General features: G+C 50.3%; 1 protein-coding gene across 5 annotated transcripts in view; it reads left to right on the forward strand.

The window, feature by feature from the left end:
* Positions 1-1,362: 1,362 nt before the first annotated feature.
* The window catches only part of SCMH1 (Scm polycomb group protein homolog 1), a 63,070-nt gene continuing 46,629 nt past the window's right edge, over positions 1,363-17,803 (forward strand). For 2 of the 5 annotated variants that reach the window (XM_056509046.1, XM_056509048.1), the window contains exon 1: positions 1,370-1,738. The gene's annotated coding sequence lies outside the window, so the exon portion shown is untranslated. Of the gene's footprint in view, positions 1,739-17,803 lie in introns of all 5 variants that reach the window. The other 3 variants (XM_056509049.1, XM_056509045.1, XM_056509050.1) reach the window with 3 other exon arrangements.

A 17,803-nucleotide genomic window follows, 5' to 3' on the forward strand; every position in this document is an offset into this window, starting at 1 on the left:
AGTGGCCAGTGTCACCATTGAGAAGAAGATATGAGAATCATCCAAACAGCAGCTCTGGAACAGTTTCAGAATTTTCCCCCTCACTATTAGAAATCTCACCCTGTTTGATGGAAGTATATGACTTTATTTAGATTTTTTTTTTTTTTTTTTTTTTTTTTTTTTTGTTGTTGTTGTTTTTGTGAGAGACAGGTAAATACAGGTTTATTTTGTTCTGAGAGTATTGATTCCTTTTTATTCCCCTTGAGAAGGGGGTCAGAGCTGTGGACAAATTGCTGGACCCCAGAAGTTAGCTGCTGATCAGGCAGAAGCTCCTTTGGCCTTGGGCAAAACCTCCATGTAATCTCCCAGAACAAAAAATCATTCCGGGGCAGGCTCCTACATTAGCTGTGTCATGACAGGTACTTTGGAAATTGTTCAGGTGCTTTCTCGCTAAGACTTGTCACACATGTCTGGGTCACTCCAAAGGTATGGAGGAAAACATATAGGAAAATATATTTAGGAAAAAACTCTTCCCTGTGAGGGTGGTGAGGTCCTGACACAGGTTGCCCAGAGAGGCACTAGCACATCTCTGGAAGTGTCCAAGTTGGACAGGGCTTGGAGGAAGTAGAAGGTGTCCCTGCCAATGGCAGAGAGGTGGAACTGGATCACCTTTTCCTCTTCCACACCAAGTCCCCAAATACATCTGTACATCTGTGTCTCTGGATGGCACTGTAGGGAGAGGTCCTGCCAGGCTGGGAACAAAGGGAATATCTGAGGATTGCAGCCCCCAGGATTTGGCCGTGCTGCATGGAGTGCACCCCAGTCCTGGCTGTCCCAAGGAGGGAGCCAGACAAGGCTGGGCATCACTGCAGTACCCAGGGGGGCTCTGCAGGAACAGGGTGCAGCAGGTGGCAGTGGGGTTATGCCCTATGCCCAGAGGGTCCTGGCTGGGCACTGGGGCACCCACTGCCGGGTGTGGAGATCATGGTAGGGGTCTGCCCTGTGCCCGTGTGTCCTGGGTGGGCAGTGGGACACCCACTGCCGGGTGTGGAGATCATGGTAGGGGTCTGCCCTGTGACCGTGTGTCCTGGGTGGGCACGAGAGGTCTAACCCAAGGCTGTGACTCATCGGTGGAGCAAGTGTGTGTTGTGCCAGGGCTCCTGGGATGGTGCAGAGGAGTCTGTCCCCAGGCTGGGGCTCACAGGGGGGTCTGCCCTGAGGCGCCATGGGGAGGCTGTCCCCAGATCACGGGCGGGGGTCTGCCCCGTGCACAGAGTGCGGGAGGGGACGGGCTCAGTGCCTGCCTGAGGAGTCCCGAGCGGGCACGGCCGGGGCGGCGCGGGGCGCAGCCACTGAGGGGGTTCGTGAGGGCCGAGCCGAGCCGGGCCGACCTGAGTCGGGCCGAGCGGAGCCTGAGCGGAGCCGGAGCGGAGCGGAGCCGTGCCGTGACGAGACCAGCCGCACAGAACCGAGCCCAACCGACCTGAGCGGAGCCGCACCGACCCAGCCGAGCCTCTCCCTGCCTCGGCCGCTCAGCCGCCGGAGCCCGGCGCTCGGCGGAGCCGTCCCGGCGGCGGGGGCGGCGCGGGGCCGGGCCCGGCCGGGCCGCCGGTCCCTCCTCCCCGATCCCCCGCTGCTCCCCCTTCGCTCCCTCCCGTTCCCTGCCGTTCCCTCCCCGCCTCCCTGCGCAGCGCGAACATGGCGGCGGCGGCGGCGGCGGCGAGGGACTGAGCAGCGCCAGCGCTGGGCGGCCGCGCAGGTGAGGGGCGGCGCGGGGCGGGCGGCTCGGATGGGGTCGGTCCGGCCCGGCGCGGGGAGGCGCGGCGGGGTCGGGCCCGCAGCCCGGCCCGGGTCTCATCCCTCCTGTCAGCGCGGCCCGGCCGCCGCCTCAGCGCGGTTCCCGGGCCGGGGGCGGCTGTCACCGGCCGCACCTGCTGGTGCCCGTCCGGGACTGGCCCTCCCGGGGCTGGGCAGCGCCCCGGCGGCTCCGCGGCCCCACGGCTGCTCGGCCGGGCTGTGCCTACCGGGGAAGCCTCTTGCGGGGCTTTGTTGTTCTGCCGGGTGTCCCCGGGCAGGGCCTCGGGCAGCCGCGGTGCCGCCTCGCCCCGAGCCGTCGGAGCGGTTCTTGTGCCGGCCGGAGCCGCCCCCCTCCCCGGAGCCCTCCGGGATCAGCCGGGCGCTCCTGGCTGCAAAGGGAGAGCGGGACCGAGCTGCCGGGGGTTTGCAGGAGGTGGCCGCGGCTGCGGGGTTTGTGCCCTTCCTCCCCCTTCGGTGACCCCCTCCTGTCTGCCCCGTGTGTGTGTGGAGCTGGTTCCCGGTGCTCCTCGCTTGATCCTGCTGCTGGAGGTAGCAGGGGTGACTCCGGGGAGCAGCCGGAGAAATCCCATTACCACCATGCCTGGGGTAAAGCAGGCTGCGCCTCCTTCGCAGCCGCCCCGAGCCGAGTGCTGGGATAGAGCTGGGAGCGAGACAAGATTCGAGCGTTTCGTGCACAGTGAGATGTTTAAAAATAACCCCGGTGACGGCTGGCTCCTGCCGCGCGGGTTTAATCCGAGAGCGCTTTGAAGCTCCCATGAAAAACTGTGGCAGCACTTTGGAGTCTGGATGACTGAAGGTAGAGCTGGCAAATCCGAGCAGGCTGCCTGAGTTTGGGATGCACTGAGCAGCTTGGCTCCCTGCGGCCTCGGATGGTTTAGGTTCAGCACCTGAACATGAAACTGATTATTTCCATGGGGAACATCGGGATGAGGAGACCCAGCTCTGGGGTCTTTCATTTTTTGGCTGAGTTTCTGTTTACTGTTGTTGTTTATAGTAAACAGCGTGCACTGAGTGGCTGGGAACAGCCATGTGGTCGCTGCAGTTCGCAGCCAGTAATATTGGGGGAAAATGTTCTTCCACCTCGGTTCAACGCCTGAGCGCCGGCTGCGGGCTGGGCCTCCTCCTCTCACCTCCTCTCCTCTTCCTCTCACCTTCTGCTGTCCAGGCTGTGCTGTCCATATGTGTTTGCTGGGAATATTTGGAGTATGGGATGGTGGTTTCATTCCTTGTGCTTCATCTCAGGCACCAGCGTGTGGCTTGGTGTTAATAAGGAGAACAAAACTTGGCTCGTGGGGGTCTCAGCCTAGGACAAGCTGCCGTGGAGTTCAGCCCTGCCTGTGCTGGTGGGTAGTTCAGGATCTGCCCAGTAGATGGTATGAAAATGCAGATTGAAATCAGGCAGTCCCCTACAATGGGCATGAGGGAAATACAGGTATTTCTGTGCTATTTAAAATATTTATTTAATTAAAAGTTTGAGTGTGTTGTATTTATGAGACATAGGCTGAGTCTTGGTCCTCTTGGTTTGGTATTTATATCTTGGCAAGTAGCAATTCTGCATCTTGATAACCTGCTTTTCTTGAGGCTCTTCTGTGGAAACCTGATGAATTTTACAGGACAATGTGGTGTCTATAAGTAAAAGATGCTGTTAGGATATTAAATTATCTTATTCATCAAGTAGCTGTGCTTCAGTCTAGACAGGAATGCTCTGGGAGCTATGTCCTTGCCCTGTGTCTAATCTAAAGGAATGTCTGAAGCTTTGTTTCATAATCTCAGACATCAGGGACCTCCAGAGATGTCCTGGTTGTTTCCCAACCCTGGGTAAGGTCAGGTAGACTTATAAACCCTTCCTGAGTAATAGTTCTTTCTTTAAGTCTCTTTGTGCTGGCAATTCCACATCCTGTGCAGGTGATGTATGTCAACACTTAGGCGTCCTCATCACTAGAGATTTTTCGGGGTCTTTAATCTAAATCTTCGTCTTGCACTTTAAAGCTGTTCTTTTTCTGATGTCTAGAGCTCATGGAGAGCACCCTGCTCCCCACATCGCTCCACTTCCTATGTGTCTGCAGCTCAGTTAGAAGTATTTGAACTTTTCCCCTCTCCCTAAGCTGAGCAAGATGAGTTTCTCCAGTCTTCTCACGTGGGCATGTCAGCCTAGCTGACCTCTGTGTCTGACTTGGGTTCTGCTTCCATGCACTTCACTTGAAGTGCTGTGGTCAGTCAGAATAGGACTGTGCCAGTGGGCTTCTGCAGAGCAGTTCTAAGAAGCTGAGTTCAAATGACCCCATTTTGGGTATATCTCAGCACTGTTATGTGAGGAGGAATGCAGATCACATGTTTGTGTATTTGTGCTTTTAACTGTGTGTTTGTGACAGAGACCTGGCGTGCTCAGTGAGCCCCTGTTGGCAAATCTGGAGTAGTGTGCTTGCAACATGAGCTAGGAGCTGTGCTGAGTTTGAGCTGTAATGTTTTCATCTAGCACCCTGCCTTTTCTCATTTTCCTTGCCTGCTACTGAAATTCAGTTTTTGCAATGAGACAAAGAGATTTTGAGTCATTTATGAATCCATTTATGTTTGAGAAGTTTCCTGACAAGGAAGGGTCCTTGAGAAGTGAGGGAAGATGCACTGAGGACAGAGCAGCAACTCTGGCTGCCAGCTTCTCTTGTGAGGTGGTTAATCTCCTTCATATAAGGAATTCAGAGACATGCCAAGGTAAAAATCATCTCCACAATTGAATTCATAGTGTAGCAGAATTACTCTGACCCCTCCTTCACCCCAGCACTACATCCTGGTGTAGCACCTGCACTCCAAGCTGGGACATGAATGTTTCATCTCACTTTATTTGCAGGATAACACAGCCTAATCCTAAAGGAAATGCATTTTCTGCATCTAATAGAGTTGTAAAAAACTCCTTTCTTACCCAGCTTAAATATCTACCAGTGGAAGCTTTTTTAGAACATTTGCACTATGTTTAACCTGATAGTACAGGTCTGAGAGCAGCAGGAAGCACAAGAGAACTTCCCTGTGTGTCACCAGGTCTCACTGGGCTTGGAGTGAACAAATCCAGTGACCTGAACAGGTGGTGTCAGAATCGTATCTGGTGGGGGCCCCTGAGCACTGGAGATCAGCACCTCCTCCTCTTGGCAAAGCTGTGCTCTGTCCTGGGTGGCAATGTTCCTTAGCAGGACATTTCAGAGGTGCTTTCAACTGTGAGCAGGAGAGATCAGTACAGGGGCATCATTGCAGCCTGGCTGGTGCTGAAAATAATTCCCAGAGTTCTTCATTCAGTTCTCTTAAAAACCAGAGAAATACTTAGCTCTTTTACCAAGGTTTCTTATACACAGCACCTCTAGCAGATTTAGACTGATACACAGTTTGCAGTCTGCAGGGTTCAGTCAGGCACCTACCAAATGCTTCTGCCTCTCTAGCAAGGATTTAAGCAGAATTTATGTCTGTTCCTCAGCTCCTAACTGGGCTGAATCTCACACTTTTATGCAGACTCATCCTGAGCAAAAAATCAAGAATTTGGCTGAGAACTGAAGGAAAAGATGAACATCTGTTTTGCTGCCTCTGCTGTTTGCGTGGCAGCTCGTCCAAGAGGCCAGATGGACAGGTGATGTCTGAGCTGCTCTATGGGAGCTTGAAGCACTTGACTCCCTGAGAGCTGACTTGATCAGCAGAGGGAAGTGACCCCTGCAGCTCCAGGGCCTGGTTGGTAACGTATCACTGGAGATAAGGAAACAGCAGAGTAGATGAGGTCATTGCCAGCACAGAGGAGCTGACGTGGGAGTTCAGGGCAGTGCCGTTTTTCCCTGGCTTGTGCTTCTGCTGCTCTCCATTTTTTGCTCAGAAGTTTTTTTTTCTGTTTGTATCATAAATTGAATGGTGTTATCACCAGTCAGAAATTAAGCTGCTGCTGGAGTTGTCTCCTCCCTGCTGATGTGCTCAGTTACCCAGCTCCAATTATCTTGTACATTTTCCAGACTGCCACAGTGGGAACAGCCCAGAAACCTCCCCATGGCTCAGGTTCGTTTTCAACAACGGAAACTGTAGGAGTAGATGCCAGTGGAAATTTGTGAAGCTCAGTGTTTGCCCACTAAGTTTTTTGCAATTCCTCCCCTCTCCTGGCCCTTCCAGGTTTCACTGGACACTAGTCCAAGTCCTTTCTCCTAGATGTCGTGGCAAGGGAACAAGTTTGGTTCACCCATTTCTGGAGTGACATCTGCTGCGGTTTGCCTGGGGGTGAGGGGAAGTAGGTGCACCCTTCTGATTCCTCAAGGTGCTGCTGATGTTTGACTCCAGGAAAAGATCCTGCTGGGAAAAATGGGATTTGTGCCTGGGGGGAGCTGGGGAATACTTAGCATGTTTGAGTTCAGTGTTGGCAGAGGCTGCAGAGGATGAAGCCCACCTGTGCTCCCCTGAGTGAGCCACAGTCCCATCAGCTGCTGCTTGCAGAAATCTCCCTATTGCCCACTTGGACAAGGCAGTGCTGGAACACCTGCAGCCACCACCTGACTGGCTTGCATGCACTCTGCCCTCCCTGTGCCCCTGCTGCAGGATGTCCCTGCTCCTGGGCCCCTCTCCCTTCCCATTCGGAGCAGCCCCTGCCTCCTCCCCCACGCTGAGCCCTCAGCAGTGGGATGCACATCCAGCTGTGTCTGTGGTGAGTGGGAGGGCAGCCTGTGTTCCTGTTCCCCCTTGCTCCCTCCTGGCTGTGGGAGCCTCCCTGGCCTCTGCCAGGGCCTGCCTGCCCTCCCCATGTCCCAGCAGCTGCAGGGAGACCAGGCCAGGGAGCCTTGGGGACACAGACCAGCAGCACTTTGGGGCAGGAACCCAGGCCTGGCTCTGGCTCTGGATGGCACAAAATGTTCCCACAGTGCAGTTGAATGTCCCTGAAACCAGCTGGTCTGCAGAGGTGACAGCTCAGGGTGAGGGTGGCTACCTGAGCTCAGGTTGAACACACTGGGGGAGCTCTGCAGCGTGCTGGGCACCTCCCAGCAGTGCTCTCTCCCTGCAGTCACTGCTGCAGGGCCCCTCGCTCCCCACTTTTGCCTTTCCTGCCCAGCTGCAACACATAAGGTAGGAAAAATTTCTGCTCTATATTTGTTAGTTAAGTGAAGGCATAGAGAGCAGGCAGAAGAGCTGATGGAGTCTGCTGTGGACCAAGGAGGAAGTTGTACCAATTCCACTTTCTAAAAATAAGTCGAGTGGCTGTTCACACAGCCCAGAGACTGCTGCTCTCTGTATGCTGACTGTGGTTGCTTTTTTTTTTTTTTTTTTTTTTTCTTGTTACAGCAAAACTTAGATGCTGCAATCCATTAAAATTGTACAGTGGCTGTGTCATCAGAGAGGTATCTATGGAGAAAGTCTTGTGGTTTCAGTGTTTCTAGAAGTGACCTTGAAGAGCCACCCATACATTATGTTTCCTAGAGGTTTCTCTAAGGTGTTCTAAAATTTCCAGTGATGCTGATTCCTACTTTCCTCAGCAATTCACTCCAGAGCCTGACTATTCTGAGATTAAGGAGCTTTGCTTGATTTCAGGCTGGTATTGCTGTACTTTAACCCCAGCATTCTGGCATACCACCTTCTCTTTCTAGCAAGCTACCAAAGAGAAGAAAAATTCTGTAAATGTAAAAGTAATCATGGTGTAGGGTTTGATCTTCTTTTCTGCCTTTCCCTTCTGTGCTCAGAGAGCATCTGCTGGCTCTTGGGCAGTGCTGTGGATTAAATTACACATGTGTGGCAGCTGGGCAGCCCCAGTCCCACTTCTCCCTGTTGTGTTGGCCATGACTAAAAGCTCTTGATCTGCACTCATGTCACTAAAAATAGGGTGCTTGAGGTGACATGGGTTTTCTTAAAATTGTGTATCATTGATTCCCTAATTATCCTATACCTCTGTAGCAAAATGTGTATCTTGAACATTTAAAGAGTTTTTGGTTAGTGATACATTTTATAAAAATCAACAAGGTGACATTAAAAGTTATCTTATTTCAAAACATGTTTTGCTGCCCAGAGCAGCTGTGGCTGCCCCATCCCTGAAAGTGTTGGGGGCCAGGTAGGGCAGGGCTTGGAGCAACCTGGAATGGTGGAAGATGTCCCTGTCCATGGCAGGGGGTAGAACCAGATGAGGTTTAAGGTCCATCCCAACCCAGGCCATTTATTGATTCTGTGTGTGCATACACCAGCTTCCAGACCTGTGAGGTTGGTGAGAAGTACCTGGCAGGTGCCAAACTCCCTGGTTTTTGCTGGCAGCTGCTCAGTGTGAGGCAGCTCTGACCCAGCAGTCATGGTGCTGTGTGGTGCTGCCTTTGGGCTGAGCAGCACTGATTGCAGCTTTATGATTTCAGCTCAAAGCTTTTGTGCCTGCCTTCAGAAAGATCAGAGAGACATTCTCATCATCAGCTGGTGTCTTAAGTTATTAGTCAGACTCTTACAGAAAGTAACTCTTGAGGTAGTACAGCATCATTGAAAAGTATTTTCAGGTATGATACTCCATTGGAGTATCAGCTGCAAGTGAAGTACTGTAACCTGCTGATGTGCTGAAGGGCCATCAGCCACCAAGTGTTGTGATTGTTGTTAGTTTACATCTGTGTCAGGAGTGTTTCTAGTTCAGTAACAGTGTATAATCCAGTTCCCATGTAATGCCCGGGCTGATAGAAGTTTAGATCTTTCAGGTTTTGCTGCTAGTAGTATTTCTGTCCTTGTGTGTAATTACTCAGTAAAATGTTAGTTTTTTAAAGTAGCTAAATACCTGCTGTACAGCTTGTTTTGTACAGTTGACGTTACCCAGAGAATATTGGTGGTATCACTTCTACGACCTTGCTGCTCACCTGGAGCTCTTGATTCTTACTGCAAGTGGACACTGCAGAGTTTTGCATGGCTGTAAATGCCACGTCTCCCCAGCATGGCAGGAGGTAGCAGCTCAGGATGGTGAATTGCTGTGCCTGGAGAGGGCAGGAGGAATTTGTTTCCCTTGGGCATTATCCAAGCCCTGCACTGTAGATGTGGGCGTTCCCACTGTTGTTCCAGGATTATGGTGGGGTTGAAGGATGGCTTTTGAATCTTGGCTCATTTTCCATCACCATGAGCTTTGGTCTGGTCTTGCACATTGCTGGCAGAGTCTCCAGTTGTGTGTGTGTGTGTGGTAATATCAGTTATCCTGTGCCTGACCAGAGGACTCTGTGTGTTCTGGGGCTGCTCAGTTATTTCATATTGTTGTCAGCTGGAAAATCTGTAAATGCTCTGTGATATTTCATGGCTTTATAAGCTGTACAAAATGTCCAGCAGGTACTTGAATGTGGAGCAGATACAGTCTGCAAGAGTGCCTTGTTTTCATTAGCTCCTTGGCAGACACTGAACATACTTGCAGAGCTGCAGGATGGACTCTTGGTTGCTTGTGGTCATGGTTTGGGTTTTTTTTTATTGGCGTCTACTGTGTGTTGTACAGAAAACAGTGAAGGGCCTCACTGTATATTTTTTACTTGTCCAAACTCCTGGCCCTTCAGGAATCATTAAGCAGCCTCATAACTTTTTCTTTATATAATTAACAGCAATATGTTCAGGGTTTCCTGCAGAAACTGGCTAGTGAATTTTTTTGTCTCTGGGAGTAATTCTCCTGAGCTAATATTTCTGTCTATGTCTAGATTGTTGTTTCTTTTGTTTTTAAAATTGAGTGTAATTTTGATAGATATGTTGTAATTTTTCTGTATTGAGACTTTGTACCCAGTAGAGGATATTTCTCCTGTTTGAGTAGATACATGGTTTTGAGCACTGGGATTTTATCTTCTTAAGTCACAGATGAGACCAGAGTTATACACAGGTTAAAAATAGCAAGCAGTAATTAATACTCATCCTCAGTGAGCCTGGCTCTTCTGGTTTCTCTTGACATGTTCCACTGCAGTAATTTCCTTTCTTTTTCCTAAGAAATAGATGAATTAATATCTTTCTTCATGAGCAAGAAAATAAAACAAAGATGCTTGTTTCCTGCCCTGGCACACCATTCCCGTGGGGTACAATGAGTTCGTGGGAGCTTTTCTCTCTTTGCCATGATTGGGCTGGAGCAGAGCAGGCAGCAGGAGGAATGGCACAGCCTCTCCCTTCCCTCTCCCAGACATCCTTCTTTCCCTCTATCAGGGCTGGATTATCTCTGTCTCAGTGCTCGAAGCAGCAGAAACTGACTCCTCTTCCGCTTTAACAGGGGTAAATCCAGGTTTTGTGGCTCTGCTCCATACCCTGAGGGTTTGGAGATTTTATCTTTCATATTTCTTTAGCAGATGGGGTAGATCAGTAGGAACTATTTCTCATCTGTCCTTTGTTTGCACAAGAAGAATCAGCTGCTGGAAGTGTTGGAGGGGAGTCTGGCTGTGCTTCCTGCCAGAGAGACCCTGAGTTTTGTCAGTCTAAGAGTAGATTTTTATTTTATATATAGATATATATATATACACACACACACACACTCATATTAAAGGGATAAAATTATCTTGCCTTCTCAGAGAGCAAGTTCAGGAGGGCAGAGAGAGTTGCATTTGGGAGGTTTGGGAAAGTTGGCTGTAGGGATGTTGGGTCAGGGACAGGGATTTGTCAATGGATCTATGAGGGATCCAGCCTTGAGTGTGACTGGAGTGGTGCCCCCCTCCCTCCTCCCATTTGTCAGCAGGGACATGTCTGGGTTGGTGGACCTCAGGAAGGTAAGAACTCCTTAACTCCATGGAAGGTCATTCCTTTGTACTGGATAAGGAAAGAACGCACTTTAGGTACTCAAGTAATGTGTTCAGCAATTTCTTTGATGCCATGTGAGGGTCAGGGTGAGTTTCCATCCAGTGTATTCTCCCAAGGGATATTGCTCAGCATTCCATTGAATTGTTGGGGCTAGTTATAAAAGGAAAGCAGAAGAAAAATGCAATTGTAGGTGTATGTAACCATCATCATCCCCTGTGTCTCAGTATTTAGCTCATTAGAGTGGTGATTTTGTCCCTCATCTTTTCTTCAGGGCTGGTTTGTTCTCCTCTGCTCCTTGAGCTCTCATCTCCCTCCCTGCCATTTCAGTGGAAACCCTTGCCCCGTGTGTCTCCCTGAGGATCACCCTCCTCCCTTGTGCTTGCAGATACAGGGTACTTTAAAGGACTGGGTTGTCTCCTTCCCCTCTCTTCGCAACGTTTTCCTCATTTACATTTCTGTTGTGTCCCCTCATTATCATGCCTTTGGTTTTTTATTCCCCCTCAAGCTGCTTTTCCCTGCTTATGGTCTCCTGAGGACGTTCTGCTGAAACTTTATCAAACTTACATTACTAGAAATAGTTAATGCAAAATTTTCTTTGAGGAATTCTCACATCCTGCTTACAGCATCACTGCACAGTCTGTCATGGCATTTCCAATAGACACACAACTGGAAGTCAGTTCTTTCCTTCTGGATTGCCTCCTGTTTCTCCTTCCATAGGGACACAGGAATACATTGTCTTCCCATATCTTCCATCCCATAAAGAGCTTATTTTTTAATTAAGTATAAGGTTGATTAAACATTTTATGTATACATATATCTACTGGGGGTCAACTAGAGACCTGTGAGGAGTTTACACTCTGGAGCCCATTTGGGGGCCACATCCATCACCCGTGTGACTGCTGTCTGGGAAAGCAGCCATGGCTGACTGTGCAGGGGGGGCTGTACTAGCCTGTCTGGGGGTGATATGGAAACCATGCACTGGTTTTTAATGTGCTCCTGTTTAAATTCTTATTTAAAGACTTTGAAGCATCCTATTGTGTGCTTTTGTGAGGGGTGACTTTGTAAGTGCCTTGGGCAGAATCCCATTTCAAGGTCTCCTGTAAGCCATCTGCTTTCAGTAATAGCTCTTAGCTTTGGCATGTGGCTCAGTGCAGGCTGAAATAGCCACATTGCTGCAAACCTTTCTTTACTGCCTGCTTCAGTTTGGGCTTCCCACTGTGCCTGCAAGGCTGCTGCACCCTCAGGGTGCTCTGCATCAACCCTGTCCCTGAGATTCACCCTCCAGCTCGTCCCCAGGCAAGGGGGGGCATGACCCAGCACAGGAGTGTGGGGTGCACCATATCCTGGCACCTCCCCATGTTCTGGGATTGCATGAGAGGAAGCTCAGGTATGTGCAGACATGGCCTGTGGCCTGATTCCCAGTCACCAGGGTATCAGGGTACAGTCAGAATACGCTGGCTGGGATCAGGCACAGAGCCCCATGTGTGATAAATCCTCTCTACTTCCAGGTGTCCTCAGTGGATTGGGTACACTGCTGTGCCAGTCTATAACCCAAGCCGTTCCTCTCCTAAAGTCAGGAGACACTAACTTTCAGCTATGGGAGTCCTGCTGACACAAAATAGCTGTAGCACAGATGGTTCAGTGTTAGAAACAGCAGCCTTGGGCACACAGATTCAGTTCCTTACTTTGGCATGTTCTTCCCATATGGCTCTGAAGTCCATCAGTTCTTTCCTTTTCTATATGAAATGGGCACCTTACCTGCCCAAAAAGCCAGTCTCTGTGTCGAGTTTTGTTACAGTGCATTTGGGAGGTACAGTGGTGGTACAGGTCAGAAATGTCTCTGCTTCACACCCAGAAACAGAGATCTGCAGCTTTTCCCAAAACTCCTTCAGAGCAGTTATGGAGAGCAATGGGTTGCTGGCATCTTTCACACTGGGAGTGGGACATGAACATTACTCACCTCAGAGACAGAGCCCCAAAGTGACTCCAACAGTAGGACCAGCCATGAGGGAATTGCTGGAATAATTCTGGAGCACAGTGAGACTTCCTTAACCCAGCTATTAGCACAGGAAATTTGTATGATTGGCTGAAGTCTGCACCACATCAGCACAAGTTCATGGTGGGACATTCGCTGTCCATGGCCATGGGAGGCAGTCCAGGCTCCAAGCCCTGGACATGGTCTTGTCTGGAGAGGAGCAGCACGGGATCCCCTGCATGCTGCAAGTCCCTGCCTGTGTCCAGGGGGCTGGAACAAGAGGATCTTCAACGTACCTTCTGACCCAAACCATTCCATGATTCCATGTTACTCTGTATGGGAAGGCTTTAGGTTTTGCACCATTTTATTTTTACTTGAGTGGGTGGGAAACTTATCAATACCAGTCTTAAAAGCAGCTGATTTTTCAGCAGTGTGAACTTCTTACAGCAGTCAAGCTCCATCTTTCCAAAGAGGATTTGCAGGGCTGGAGTGCTCACCCCACTCACTGCAGAAATGGCAACCACAGAGCTGTAACTCTCAGCTCACCAGTAAATACGTCTAAGAAAGGTCCTTCCTTTAACAGACTCAAGTCAGTTTATCTTATTTGACTTTTATTTTAAGCCCTTTTATCTCTCCATTTCTCTCAGCCTGGGTATCCTGTTCCTGGAGTGTGCCAAATATGTTGTGTTCAACATATTTCTGTTCTCTTCAGCCTTTGTGGAGAGCAAAGTCTGCTCACAGTGATACATGTCAGGATGCTTTTGGTTTGATCCAAGGCCCATGCTGGTTTGGCGGGGGGGTGTTTTGGTTGTTTTTTGGTTGGTTGGTTGGTTGTTTTTTTTTGTTGTTTTTCTGGGTTTTTTTTTTTAACAGGGAAGAAATCTTTATTGAAATCCTGCAAGGTTTTAGTTTCTTCCACGATCATGACCAGCCGTAACTGTTGTAGCTTTGCTCACAATGGTGGTTCCTCTCTCTGATCCCTGGTTTTTTTATACTCACCCTGAGGATGACCTCTTGAGCTTGACTCAGCAGTGTCTGGTGGTCCAACTGCCATTTCCTGGGAGGCTGGCTTATCTTCTCTCCCCACCAACCTGAAGGTGTTCAAAAGGAAGTAATAAAATTTATATTTTCATTGTAGAAACACGGTCTATTCAAGTTTTCCACGTGCTTTTGTCTTTTAAAATATGTACTCCCTTGAGGTTTGGCTCTGGGGCTGACGAAGTGTGTTACTTGTGATCACATCTTTGAGACACCTCAGTGTGTTAACACAAGAATGTGTTTGTGAGGAGCCTGTCATGAAGTCTGGAGTTCATCAGTCCACTTCTTACATGGCAGAAAGATAAAATTAATTCCAGAGAACGAGAGATGTTGGAAATGACAGAAAATCCTTTGGTAGAAAGAGAAGTAATGGTTTGCAGGCATTGGGCATTTCAGATCACACAAGAGGATCAGCACTGCAGATGGAAGTAGCAGCATTCATCATACAGTGTTAATTAGAAATATTCCCTGGTATGAATGTAAGGACTCCCTAGACCTAATGAGGCGATGTCCTGGGTTGGTGTTGTGTCTGCTCCTCTCCCGCCCCCACACCTCTCTGTCTGCATGGAGCTGCCGCTGGTGCCCTTCTCCCCACCCTGGTGGGGGTGGGGTCCCGGGGCTGTGCTGCTTGGCTTGCCTGGCTGCCCGGCTGCTGCTGCCCACTTGTTAGCTACCCCGGCCGCTGTCCCGCTGCTGCTGCCCGGTTGCCGCTGCCCTGCTGCTGCTGCCCCGGCTGCTGCCTTCCCCTCCCCCTTCTCTCCTTCAGCTCAAAGATCTGTACCAGCTCCGGATGGGACCTGGACATCAGAGACTGCCTCCGGAGCCTGCCCAAAGGCTTCTCGCCCTTCCCAGCAGCGACCGTCTCTTACTTTGGTGAAAATGTTTTTTGTCATCTAGGATTGTACTTTCTTGTTGCTGGGAAGTGTTTTTCTTGTGTTTGTTAATAAATAGGTTTTTTCCACTTTCTCTGGTTTCCCCGTACGGACCACCAAATTATTTGTCCAAGTTTAGGACAAACCTGGGGGGAAACTTCCAATGGAGCCCCCCAGAGAATAAGCCCCCCTCACAATTCCTCCCCCCGCTGGGCTCAGAAAGAATTTTACTCGGGGGGGGGGGGGGAAGTGGAAAAAAACTGTTTATTAACAAACACAAGAAAAACACTTCCCAGCAACAGGAAAGCACAATCGTAGATGACAAAAAACATTTTCACCAAAGTAAGAGACGGTCGCTGCTGGGAAGGGCGAGAAGCTTCTTGGGCAGGCTCCGGAAGCAGTCTCTGATGTCCAGGTCCCGTCCGGAGCCGGTACAGATCTTTGAGCTGAAGGAGAGAAGGGGGAGGGGAAGGCAGCAGCAGAGGCAGCAGCAGCAGAGGCAGCAGCAGCAGGGCAGCGGCAACCGGGCAGCAGCAGCGGGGCAGCAGCAGCGGGGCAGCGGCCGGGGTAGCTAACAAGCGGGCAGCAGCAGCCGGGCAGCCAGGCAAGCCAAGCAGCACAGCCCCGGGGCCCCACCCCCCCCAAGGGGGGGGAGGAGGGCACCAGCGGCAGTTCCATGCAGACAGAGAGGTGTGGGGGCGGGAGAGGAGCAGACACAACACCAACCCAGGACAGGGGAGATGCTTCCAGAGGTGCTGTGTCTTCATCAGCCTTTGTTCAGAGCTGCCAAAAATGTGACTTTGCACAGACGTGAGAAATAAAACTCCAGTCTTGCCCAGGAGGATGGTAACAGGGAGGTAAAAGGAACTAAAATCATTGGTTAAAATAAATTGACTCACCTTTTCAAAACTTGGAAGCTGAGAGTTTCCTCCTTTCCTACATGAACATTCATTCGGGTTTTTGGTTTGACTCCTTACCTGCATGTCAGGCTCTGGAAAGGCTGGTGCTCAGTCCTTGCAGCTGGTCTTTGGCTTCTGCCCAGGAAATGGGTCAGTCGTTCTGATCTTTTTGTTCTTGCAGCTTACGTATTTTCACAGTTTCATCGTCAGAGGTATTTCTTTGCCAACAGGCTGCGTAAGTAAGTTGTTCTATATCTGGACACTCCCAGGTTCTCAGATATTGATCTAACTGTGAACACATCCATGGATCTCCTGTTCCATACAAAGGCCACTCCCCCTGCAAGTCTAATTTAGGCCATACATATATAGCAATATATGATCTTATCTAGGCTTTTTGTGGCCTCCCGGGCATCCCATTGATCTAGCATCTGCACCAGGGGGCTATCAAAGAGGATATTTTTTATCTTTTTTTCTTGGTTCTTCTTTTCTTACTCATATACTTTGCCATTGTCACTGTTTAGACGAGGCCTTCAACAAAAACTTAAGGTGCCTCAACCTGAACAGAAAATTACTGACAGGCAACACAACTCCTAAACAACTGAAATTTGGCTCTTCTTAAATTTTTTTAAACTACTTTATTGAAATTGAGTGGTGCCCCTACATAAAGAATTACAGGCAGTCAACACAACAGCTACAGTGGGGCTTGTAATTCTTCTCTGTGGCTGTCCACACCAAAAGTCACGCAAATAACGACGAAGACTTCCAGAGCTAGTAGTTAAAGAAGTGATTTATTGAAAAACTAAACTCCATTTATAGTGTGGTTCACAAGCTGCAAACACAACAGTAGTCCATTGGACAATAGAAAAAAAATAACCCGGTCACATAGCTCGACAACCACTTCTCAATCAACACCTACTGCTTTTATTAGTAATTCGTTTTTGTTTTTCCCAAATGCTATTGGAAAAGGGTCAGGCCACAGGAAAGATTTCCTCAGCTTGAGAGAAGAAGCTCCGAGCCTGAGAAGCCTAGTAAATTTTTCCTGGGCTTTCAATGTTGTCCACGCTTGTCCTTGGAGTTGGGTCCCAACGCTGCTTGCAGTCACACCTTGCCCTTTAGTTAGATCCTTAACAGGGCTTACACTCACAGGTTGCCCCTCCCTACACCTCTTTTGTGTACCACACACACCTAGCCCAGGCCTCTCCACACCCGGAGGCGGAGACCCTCTCTACCCCCAGGAGACACGTCAGACACTCACCAGACACTCACCAGGTCGTAACAGACCTCTCTCGCTTCCCCCCCTTCCTGGCCAGCCCCCGCGCGGAGTCCGAAACTGCAGCACTAAGGGGTCCACACTCGCTTCGGGGAATCCGAGCTGCCGGCCCCCGTCTCACTCACGCAACACTCGCTCACCTCCTGAACCCACCCACCACCGCTTTACTTACCAATCCTGGAGCTCCTCGCGTCACAGGTCCCGTGCTGTTCTCTCGGGTCCAGCGTGGTCAGCTGTCTCCTGGAGATCCTGTAGTGCGGGCTGCAGTCCCAGCCTGGGTCCTCTTCAGGTGTGGCTATTCCTGACGGGTCCCCAATTGAATTAAATGGGCCAGGAGACCTGCTCCTTTATAAGGCCTTTATTAGAAATCAGCTCTGGGCGGGGAACCCGAAGGACTGCACACACCACTGCTGTTCCTGACAAGCAGCACGGAGGAGTTCCTCAGGTCTATCTTCGCAGAGCAGAGCTGAGTCTCTCCTCTTCACATGTCCGCAGGAAACTGAGGTGGCTCATCAGTGTAAGGGGTGGTCCTGATGTTAGGGTGCGATTGAGGTCACAGTGACAAACTGAGCAGCTCCGGGTGGTGACCTTGCCTTCTCCGTTACTTTTCCCAGCTCTGGAACGCTGTTTTCAGTCTTAGATGTTATTTGGGCTCGTAATTTTAGGGGTTTCAGCTCTGGAGGTGTCCCAGCATTCTCTGCATCTTTCATTTGCATGCACTCCACTGACGTCACTCCTCCTGCCCTGTCACAGGCGCCATTTTAGGGAGCAGCGAGGGCGTGAACCCGACGCGAGGGGAAAGGGATATGGGATAACACAACTGGGGCCGAAAACAGCGTGGGCCAAGCGCTTAACATTAACAATTACCATTACAGACAACCGGGAACATTTATAAAAACATACAACTTTAACCGCTGTAAAACTTTCTCTGGGGAATGTCCCCGGGATTTATTTTTTATCCCCGTGAAACCACTTGCCCTGCCCGGAATCTCAGAGCGGGGCCGAAGCCACGGGCAGCATCCCCTTCCCTCCCGCGGGAACGGGAATGGGGTCGGGATCGGGATCAGGGACAGGAAGGGAGCGGGATCGGGATCGGGATCAGGGACAGGAAGGGAGCGGGATCGGGATCAGGGACAGGAAGGGATCGGGATAGGGATCGGGATCGGGATCAGGGACAGGAAGGGAGCGGGATCGGGATCGGGATCAGGGACAGGAAGGGATCGGGATAGGGATCGGG

Source organism: Oenanthe melanoleuca, chromosome 23 (genome assembly GCF_029582105.1).
Source record: "Oenanthe melanoleuca isolate GR-GAL-2019-014 chromosome 23, OMel1.0, whole genome shotgun sequence".
NCBI classification, from domain to species: Eukaryota; Metazoa; Chordata; class Aves; order Passeriformes; family Muscicapidae; genus Oenanthe; species Oenanthe melanoleuca.